This window comes from Sorex fumeus, unplaced genomic scaffold (assembly GCF_029834395.1).
Source record: "Sorex fumeus unplaced genomic scaffold, SorFum_2.1 ptg000007l, whole genome shotgun sequence".
NCBI classification, from domain to species: Eukaryota; Metazoa; Chordata; class Mammalia; order Eulipotyphla; family Soricidae; genus Sorex; species Sorex fumeus.
The window spans coordinates 4920593-4931888 of NW_026606064.1; the positions used below are offsets into that span (position 1 = coordinate 4920593).

The 11296-nt window shown below is 36.5% G+C and overlaps 1 pseudogene; it reads left to right on the plus strand.

Moving 5' to 3' along the window:
- Positions 1-439: 439 nt before the first annotated feature.
- Positions 440-1385, plus strand: LOC130045259 (olfactory receptor 10AG1-like; annotated as a pseudogene).
- Positions 1386-11296: the final 9911 nt, after the last annotated feature.

Here is an 11296-nt window from a genome sequence, read left to right on the forward strand (position 1 = left end):
TGCTTGAGTTTCATAAGAGTTCTGTTTTGTCTTTAAATATATGTAAAGAAGTAATTGAAGATTGACAGAACTTCCAAAAGAGGTAGCTCTCATTAAGAGAATAAAAATAATGGAAATTTCTGAAAGCAATAATTTAATTCAAAAGTGAGTGCACAATGGAGTCTCTCTACCAGAATGATTCACTAAATCCCTTAACCATTTATTTTAATCAATACCCAAGGACTAGAGGCTGTGTTGCATTATGTAAGAGAACTTGATGTGTTTTGAGATGTAGAATAATAGAGAGAAGAAAGCTTCTGGTTTAGTAGACTTAGGCAGATGAAAACCATGCCTGTGTCATCTCTTAGCCACTATTTAGTTCCTGAGACTCAGTCATAATGTTATTAGCTAAAACGCAAGGCACAGGAATTAACTTACATCTCTCATTTAATCATATGTATAGATGAAATATGAAGAGATGAAAGAAGAAAACAATTTCTCCATGGTGAACCAATTTATCCTCGTGGGATTTTCTGATCTTCCAAAGATCCAAGGGTTATTATTTGGGCTTTTCTCTGTCATATATTTAGTTATATTACTGGGAAATAGTCTGATTATAACAATAACCAGCCTTGATCCTGCACTACAGAAACCCATGTATTTTTTTCTGGGAAATTTTTCCTCACTGGAAATCTGTTATGTATCAGTCACCCTCCCCAGGATGCTGAAGGATCTGTGGACTCAGGATAGAAGCATTTCTAGACTGAACTGTGCAACCCAAATGTGCTTCTTCCTTATGCTGGGAGCCAGTGAGTGTTTCCTTTTGGCTGTGATGTCCTATGACCGCTATGTGGCCATTTGTAACCCTCTGCACTACCCTCTTGTCATGAACCACAAGATGTGTGTCCAACTAGCTGTTGGCTCCTGGATTGGCGGAATCCCAGTCCAGATAGGGCAAACCTGTCAAATTTTTTTTCTGGATTTCTGCAAGTCCAACAAAATCAATCATTTCTTCTGTGACATCCCTCCCATCCTCCAGCTCGCCTGTGGAAACACATCTCTAAATGAGATATCTGTTTATTTAGTAGCTCTTCTCTTTGCAGCAGTCCCTTTCATGTTGATACTTGCCTCATAGCAAAGTCATTGGCACTATTCTGAGGTTGCCAACAGCTACAGGACGGGCCAAAGCTTTCTCCACCTGTTCTTCCCATTTGGTGGTTGTACTCTTATTCTTTGGATCTGCTACCATCACCTACTTAAGACCCAAATCAACACATTCTCCAGGAATTGATAAACTCTTGTCTCTTTTGTATACTATTGTCACTCCAATGTTTAATCCTATGATATACAGTCTTCGAAACAAGGATGTGATTGCAGCACTGAGAAAATTATTCCTAAAGAAATAAGTGTTTTGAGTTCCATGGCAAGTGTTTAGAGTGCTTGCTCCATGGTTAATACAAAGAGAAATGCAATGTAGCTCTGAACATTCCCCTTCATTCAACTTAATCAGTTGAGCTCCTGGTATACTGTTAGATATTTTCCTCGTTCTTATGTTTTATTTCTGTAATTAACACTAAATCGCAAGTTTGTAAATGTTCATAGCTTTTGAAATATCAAACTCATGACTAAAGTGCCAATATTTTCTTTCCAATATCTAGAGGAACCTTTTACCTTCCACTCCCCACTTCTTGATAGCATCAATTTTTCATTAGAGTAGAAGACTTTGTGTGTGTATTTATGTATGCATGTATGTATGTATGTATGTATCTATATGTATCGAGAGAAAGTTTACATACATTATATATAAACACATATGTATACATATTGCCTATTAGCCTGAGGCTGTAAGCTGACACATAAGTAGTCATGAACTTCATGTAATTCATAAAAATATATACAAGTTAGTAAGTTAGTATTTTTATATAAAATATAAAAATCATATGGAATTATATTTGTCTAAATAATTTCAAAAAGCCTTATACTAGTGTTTTTATAGAATACTTTTTAATGTACTGCACATGGCTTGGTCAATAGGCATTTAATAATGAATGTTAATGGTTGATTAATAAGTGAATAGATTAAAGAATGCATTTTCATAAAATACCAAGCCTCCTTGCAAAATAAGTTTTGTAGCACAAATAAACATAGTTGCTTATTCATTTACCTTTCTGTGAACATGTGTGAATATGCATATAGTAATATCAATCATAATTACCAAAAGAAAAATTTAACTTATGTGTACTTTGAATTTTCTTTTCCTAATAAGCTTACTCCAAAGCACTTGATACAACAATGCTGACATCCTTCAGCAAGATGATTTGGACATATTCCTATGTTGTATTTTATTATTCAGGTCTCAGAACAATTGCTTTCAAATTAGTTTATCCTTTTCATAAGAAGAGTCCAAAAATAATCTTACAATAGGGAATATTTTTTTTTTAAATTATCCATAAGCTTAAGGAGAAGAAAAATGTTAGAATCATTTTAAAGATTACAGAAAGTTAACAAACTGCACTTTCATTAGTGAGCTTAATTTTTTGTTGTGTTTTGTTTGGGGGCCACATTCGGCAATGCTCAGGGGTTACCCTTGGCTTTGTACTAAGGAATTACTCCTGGCAGTGCTTTGGAGACCCCGTGAATCCTGGTCGGTGGTGTGAACAGCAAGCTGTACTATCTCTCAAGCTTTGGTCAGATTAATCTTTTCATGCCTTTAACCCTTCTTAGGTTTAACCTGTTAGGGCACGACTCTGAATCTCTGACCGCAAGCAAGGACCATGCAGGAATGCAATCAGCAAGAAGGTAGTTTATTGAGCTGGCTAGCCAGGGTCAAGCCATCAGGCAAGACCCTAACTTCTTCAAAGGGGATTTTATATAGGCCTTCCCTGGCTTTTACAGCAGAGCCCGCGCATTTCATGGGCGGCTAGCGGGTATCTCCTAACGCAGACATTTGGTTATCTTCTATGTTTACCTGGCTCCCTTTAATTTACAGCTCATGGTACCTGCATTCAGGTGGAGGTGGATAAGGGAAAAGTTACTAACAGAGGTACAGGTAAGGAAGGGTCAACAAATGGAGACAGAATTTATATCCCAATAAGGAAGGATCAACAAATGGAGACAGAATTTGCATCTCAAGGCTTTACCAGGGAGGGGGCAGGTAAGGAAGAGTTACTAATTAGCAGAGTTTAGCACTGGAATTTCCCTAGGGGTCCCAAGGGACCTTACAAACCCTTGATATTAAACCTTTGAACTAGGGTAGTCTAGGAAATTTCCCATCTGTCACCACTAGAGCACTGTAGCACTGTCCTCCTGTTGTTCATTGATTTGCTCGAGTGGGCACAAGCAATGTCTCTATTGTGAGACTTGTTGTTTCTGTTTTTGGCATATTGAATATGGCATGGGGAGCTTGCCGGCTCTGCCCTGTGGGACTGCTGGCTGGTTGTGAGACCATCTGTCATTAGAGTAACTCATGCCTTACCTCTTACTTCCAGATTCCAAAATTAGAAATTCTCATTAGGAACATACTTCATACCTATTTCTGTGGATTTATCCTTCTGAAGATCCATTACAATTGCAATCGAGTATTAAACAATAGAAAAAAGGGAAAAACAAAAAACACTTTGATCCGTAGTCACATTTTAGTTTATGAATCCATTTATTTTCTCTATAGTTTAAATAATGGGCTGGAGCAATAGCACAGTGGGTAGGGCATTTGCCTTGCACAAGGCCAACACGGCTGACAGAGTTTGATTCCTCCGCCCCTCTCGGAGAGCCCGGCAAGCTACCAAGAGTATCTTGCTGGCACTGCAAAGCCTGGTAAGCTACCTGTGACGTATTTGATATTCCAAACACAGTAACAAGTCTCACAATGTTACTGGGCCCACTCCAGCAAATTGATGAACAATGGGAGGACAGTGACAGTGATAGCCTAAAATGATATACTATTTTTATATTATTTTGCTTTGATTTGTTTTGTTTGGGGCCACATCCATCAGTGTCCAGGGTCATGCCTGGCTCTGCCCTCAGAGTTCACTCCTGACGAGCCTCCATGGACTTTATATAAGGGTTCCAGCCAGGGATTAACTCAGCTGCTTTCAAGGCAAATGTCTTTACCTGCTCTACTAAATCTGACCCTAACACTTCTCAAAACTCCTTATAGTTTCCAGGATCTCAGAAGGAGTTTTTTTTTTTTTTAGGGAAAAATCAGGGAAAAAAGTGGGGGCTGCAAACGAGGAGGAGTTTCAAAATGAACAATAACTAATGAGCTGGTCCCCTGAGGCAAATTTTGTCTTATCTACAAACATAAACATATCAAAATGGTTGGGCCCTTGGGGGAAGGACAAACTGAGGGTAAACTGTCCTATATTTTTAGGCTTCAGGCCAGGGTGAACTGCTCTTTCTTGTCTTGATCTTTGGTCCAGTTTCAATGCCAGGAGGTTATCTGGGAGCCAAGTGATGCTCTAGGCAGAGGATAGGCAGCCTTTGGGGTCATCTCCTTGGCCACTGACCTCTGCCTTTTTACTTCTCTGGGGAGTTTTCATTTATCTCTTTGTATGTTGTATCATTTATTAACTTTTTCTCTTGTTCCTTTGATATTGAATTTGATGTCCATGAGAATATGGCCAAGTTTAAAGTTTAATTTAGCACCCTATTCTGGAGACACCTGCCCACCATAACTAGATTATGTTCTTTCCTTACTTTATGTGACTCTCTCTCTCTCTCTTGCTCTACCTCCTCTTACCTCTTTATCTACATATATATCCTCTCATATATCACTGGAGCTATAGCACAGCGGGTAGGCTCTTGCCTTGCAAGCAGCCAACATGGCCGACCCAAGTTCGATTCCTCCACCCCTCTCGGAGAGCCCGGCAAGCTACCGAGAGTATCTCACCCGCACGGCAAAGCCTGGCAAGCTACGCGTGACGTATTTGATATGCCAAACACAGTAACAACAGAGTCTCATGATGGAGACATTACTGGCCTGCTCGATAAAATTGATGAACAACGGGAGGACAGTGACAGTGACAGTGATATCCTCTCATATTTCCTATATTGATCTATTTTAGCTATTACAAGAAAAAAGTTGCAGAATATCATTCTATAGAATTATAAGCAAAGGCACTGAAGAAAAGCCTTTGTGAGCTCAGACAAATATTCTTAAATAATCACCATCACAGCATCCATAAAAATGATATGTATGAATTTGATTTAACTTTTTGCTTTGATATTAACATAACTCATAAAGGAGTCCAAATTAAAATGACAATTACTTGCAAATAAGATATCCCCTATATATAAAATATATAATTTTATATATTATATAAAGAGCATATAATATAATCAGAAATCAGAAATTTAAAAAGAAACAACTTAACTATAAATGTAGAAAAGACTTGAGTATATATTTTACCAAATGTATTATACATATATCAAATAGCAACTGAAATGCTCATTATCCTTGAAACGATTAAAACGCAAGTTTTAACAAGTGAAATTATGTTGCAAATATATTTGAAATACTAAAATAAAATTAAAACCCAATATAGCATAACTCCAAATTGATGAATAATTATTGATCATTTGTGATTTTGACCCAAACATGAAAGCTTGTAACTTTCTCACGATGATTCAATAAAATAAAAAAAAGAAAACTTCAATATTAATAATATCACTGAGAACATGCTCTTTTTAAAAAATTTTTGAAAGTTTATTGAATCACCATGAGATAGTCATAAGCTTTCATGTTTGGGTTAAAATCATGCAATGATCAAACACCCATCCCTCCACCAGCGCACATTCCCCAATTTCCCCAGTATGCCCCCCTCCCCCATCCTTCCCCTACTTCCATGGCAGACAATATCCCCATACTCTTTACTTTTGGGCATTATGGTTTGCAATACAGAAACTGAGAGGTCATCATTTTTGGTCCATTATCTACTTTCTCCACACATCTCCCATCCTGACCGATTCCTCCAGCCATTATTTTCTTAGTGTTGCCTTCTCTATTTCAGCTGTCTTCTTCCCTTTGCTCATGAGGCAGGTTTTCTGCTATGGAACAATCCTCCTGCCCTGTGTATCTATTATCCTTAGGTGTCAGCCTCATATTATGTTGTTTTATACTCCACAAATAAGTGCAGTCATTATATGTCTGTCCTTCTCGTTTGACTCATTTCACTTACCATGATACTCTCCATGTCTATCCACTTATAAATAAATTTCATGACTTCATCTCTCCTAATAGCTGCATAGTATTCCATTATGTAGATGTACGAAATTTTCTTAAACCAGTCATCTGTTCTAAGGCACTTGGATTTTTTCCAGATTTTGGCTATTGTGAACAGTGCTGCAATGAACATATACACATAGATATCATTTCCACTGTGCGTTTTTGTATCCTCAGGGTATATTTCCAGAAGTGGTATTGTGGGGGTCATATGGAAGCTCAATTTTTAGTTTTTGAAGGACTGTCTATATTGTTTTCCAGTCAGCATTCCCACAAACAGTGAAAAAGTGTCCCTTTTTCCCCACATCCACACCAGCACCGGTTTCTTTTGTTCTTGTGAACGTGTGCCAGTCTCTGTGGTGTGAGATGATATCTCATTATTGTTTTGATTTGCATCTCCCTGATGGCTAGCAATGTGGAGCATTTTTTCATGTGCCTTTTAGCCAGTTGTATTTCTTTTTGAGGGAACTTCTGTTAATTTCTTCTCCCCATTTTTTGATGGGGTTGAAGGTTTTTTTCTTGTAGACACAATTCTACTAGTGTCTTGTATATCTTGGATATATATCCCTTATCAAATGGGTATTGGGTAAATATTCATGCCCATTCTGTGGGCTCTTTCTGTATTTTGATCACTGTTTCTTTTGAAGTACGGAAGCTACTTAGTTTTACGTAGTCTCGTAGTCTCGTAGTCTCATTTGTTTATGTGTGCTTCCACTTGGGCTGGAACAATAGCACAGCGGGTAGGGCATTTGCCTTGCACTCAACTGACCTGGGTTTGATTCCTCCATCCCTCTCGGAGAGCCTGGAAAACTACCTAGAGTATCCCACACACACAACAGAGCCTGGCAAGCTCCCCATGGTGTATTCAATATGCCAAAAACATTAACAATTTTCATAATGGAGACGTTACTGGTGCCTGCTAGAGCAAATTGATGAACAATGGAAGGACAGTGGACAGACAAACAGTGCTTCCACTTGCATGGTCAGTGTATTTCATCCTTAAATATGCTTTTAACTTCAATGTCATGGAGAGTTCTGCCTACATTTTCCTCTATATACCTTATGGACTCATGTCTGATATTAAGGTATTTAATCCACTTTGATCTGATTTTTGTGCTTGGCATTAGACAGAGGTTAGACAGAGATTAGAGTTCATTTTGCATATAGCTATCCAGTTTTCCCAGCCCACTTGTTGAAGAGGCTTTCTGCTGCACTTCACATTTCTTGCTCCTTTGTCAAAGATTAAGTGATCATATATTTGGGGGTCCAAATATTCAACTCTGTTTGATTGGTCTGCACATCTGTTTCTAGCCCAATACCATGCTGTTTTAATTACTATTGCTTTGTAGTATACTTTGGAAGTTGGGAAAGGTAATGCCACCCATCTTCTTTTTCCCAAGAATTGCTTTAGCTCTTCATGGGGGTTTGTTGTTCCATATGAATTTCAGGAGTGTTTAGTCTATTTTTTTTAAAAAAATGCCAGGGGTATCCTGATAGGAACTGCATTAAATTGGTATAGTGGTTTGGGCAGTATTGCCATGACCAAGTAAGATTCATCCCAAGGATGCAAGGATGGTTTAACATTCTCAAGTCAATCAACATAATTCATCATATCAATAAAAGAACTAATATAAATCTTATTATCATATCAGTAGTTGCAGAGAAAGCACTTGACAAGATCCAGCACCCGTTTAAAATGAAAACTCTCAGCAAGATGTGCATTGAAGGAACTTTCCTCAATATAGTCAATTTCCCTCCCGTTGATCGTTGATTTGCTAAGCGGGCCCAGTAACGTCTCCATTGGAGACTTTGTTGTTACTGTGTCTGGCATATCGAATACTCTCGGTAGCTTGCCGGGCTCTCCGAGAGGGGCGGAGGAATCAAACTCGGGTCGGCCATGTTGGCCGCTTGTAAGGCGAACGCCCTACCCGCTGTGCTATCGCTCCAGCCCTAATATAGTCAAATATAGTCAAATATAGTCAAAGCCCATAGCAAATATCTACCACAAATCTACCACAAGCCCACATCAAGTATCATTCTGAAAAGGGGGAAAACTAAAAGCCTTCCCTCTAAGATCAGGCACAAGGCAAGGCTGTTCACTTTCACCACTCCTATTCAATATAGTACTGGAAGTCCAATAGCAGATAGGCAAAAAAAAAAATCAAGGGCATTCAGATAGGAAAGGAAAATGCCAAGCTATCATTATTTGCAGACGATATGATACTATCTATACTTATAATACCCTAAAGACACAGAAAAGCTGCTAGAAACAATAGGTTGGTATGATAAAGTGGCAGGCTAACAAAATCAATAATGAAAAGTTCATGGCTTTCTTATATACAAATAACGAAAGAAAAGAAAGAGACATTAAAAAAACAATCCTGTTCACAATAGTACCTCAGAAAATCAAGTACCTTAGAATCAGCTTAACCAAAGAGGTAAAGGACCTATAAAAGGAAAGTTACAAAACACTACTTCAAGAAATTAAAGAGGACACTAGGAAGTGGAGAAACATCGCCCACTCATGAAAAGGGAGGATTAGCATGTGCTCTTTTATAATATATTTCTTAATATCTGCTCTCATAAATATTGAAACAAGTATACATGCAAACTTTAGCTAAAATTAATCTTTGCACTTGTGTTAGGTTGTATCTCTATTTTTTTGGCTTATACGTTTGTTTTTTGTTTGGGGGCCACACCTGGCAATGTTCATTGGTTACCCCATGCTTTACACTCAGAAATCATTTCTATTGGTATTTGTGGAACCACATGGGATGGCAGATATCTAAATGGATCAGAGGCATGCAGGGCAAGTACTAACAGGCTCTACTATTTCTTGGGCCCCATCTATTTTGTTTGTTTGTTTTTATTTTTAACAACAAGATTTAAGAAATTATTCTATTAGAGTATAATCAATAATCTCAGAGTAGTCACCAAAAAAATGAGGTGATATATTACTTGTAACTTGCTTATGGCTATTTAGAATTTTAAGTTTTCACAATTGAGGAGATATTCCTGATAAAAGTTGAGAAACAAGTGGACATAAAGTAGTAACAGTGGAAATCGTTTTTTTTTTTTTTAGTTTTTCCTGAGACATGTCATCTTATGTCTATATTTACTATTAAAATTTATATTTGGAAATTTTCCAATTGTCATTACTTTGTGAAAATAGAATAGATTGAGGGAGTCTTCCTCTTTTTTTATTTCCCCAACCCACTTTCTGAAGTGAGGGAGAGCCTAGATTAATTTGGTTAATGTATAAAGATTGATAACTCACTGAGAAGATGAAATAATGATCTCAGATATAAGTACTATTATAAATAATGGGGAAATAAGCCTCTTTAATTTTTGGGTTGAATACTTGTGTCTTTTTAAAAAGTTTTCATCATAGCTGATATGGCATTTCTTATGTTTAATTGCTTCTATTTTTTAATGATTACCTTAAAAAAATAGCTGACAATTTTAGTAAGATTATGATCAGGGATGCTCGTGTTGTACCAAATCCCTGAGTGATAATCAGTCTGGCTCAGTTAATCCGTTAATTAAGGAGTGACTGGGAAAAGGAGAGGATTCCCAAGGTAAAGTCCAATTTCTACTTAAAGACCAAGTTTTTAAAATTTTTAATGTCAGTAGAACTTTATTCAAAAGGCCTTTTGCTTCTAATAAATTATCCTCCTCTAAAACAAAATACATTTTCTCATTTTATTTCTTTAAATTCAGTTAATAAAGGAGAAATATATTTGTCCCTTATCCAATCAGGTAAGCATGAATTCTTCCTGTCCATATAAAATTTATTTAACAAATATATGTTAACATCAGTGAAACAGAGTTGTTTGCTAAAAATTGTAAAGGACTGCATCTTGGTTTTGTCGTTAGATTTGAAACACAGACTTTAGAAAAGAGAACTCCCAAAAGTTTCCAAAGGGAAAAGAAACCAGCAGCTATTTTACAAGTTGAAGAAGTTTATAACTTTTTTTCATTGTGATTGCTGTTTATAAGTAAATGCATATTTGAATACAAATTGGTGCTAGTAAAGATCTTGTTTGAGATTCCCTTCACATTTCCTATTGAATCGTCCACTGAATATTCATATACTTGCTCTCCTTTGAAAAACAAATGGTGAAGGTGGAAAGAAATGATTGCAACAAGTATATATCAAATGTTTGGTATATGTATGTACATATTCTATATTGCAAATACTATCATTGCTCTTTTTTTGACTAAATTTTGTTCTTAAATTTGTTTGCTTTTACAATGAATATCCTCACAGAGTAAGGTATGTTGTAGGAAAGACCTAAGAGAATGAGCTTACACAGAGAGTAAGGCCAGTACAAATAAAAATGAAACAACAACAACAAAAATGCCAGTTTCTGAGAGTAACTGTTAGCTGATGAAATATGATGCATATGACTCAGACAAGTTTACACAGGTGTGCTAATGCATAGAAAGATAGAAGTTAGCTCTTGACCAAATGTTCATTTATATATTGAATTATACAGCTGCATAGAACATGGTTAAATATGTTGATAGTGTAGCAAATGGGGACAGTGGTTGTTTATATGATACAATTTTTGGTATGACAAATTTTAAAATGTATTTAAAAGTCAACTATTAGCCACTAGCTGACTATCTTAGAAACTCAGTGGCATTTTCACGTTCACAATCATCAAACAATTTCATGAAAAGTGTAAAATCAGAGACCTTTTAAGAACTATTTGTAACTCTTTAGAGTTTAATATGCATGCTAGAATACTATAAATAATCAAAAACTACTATATAATCTTCCGTTTATTAGACATGAAATTCTCAGGATGCCAAAGTTTTGCTTAGGTTACTGTTCCTGCCCTGCTAATGTTTAGTTTTTTTTTTTTTGCTGAAAGTCAAATATTGTTCACAGTGAACATTCTTAGAATATAGCTACCTTTATTCTTCTTTGCACCAAGTGCTGTTGGTTTTCAGTTAATGATCAATATATTAGTTATGTAGAATGTACTGAAAAAAATCGCTGTCATAATGAAACGGCTCTTTCTGAAAGAGAATTCAAAAAGTTAAATTTCTAAAAGTAGAGCAGTAAAAGGTCAAGAGAAAAAGTATAGG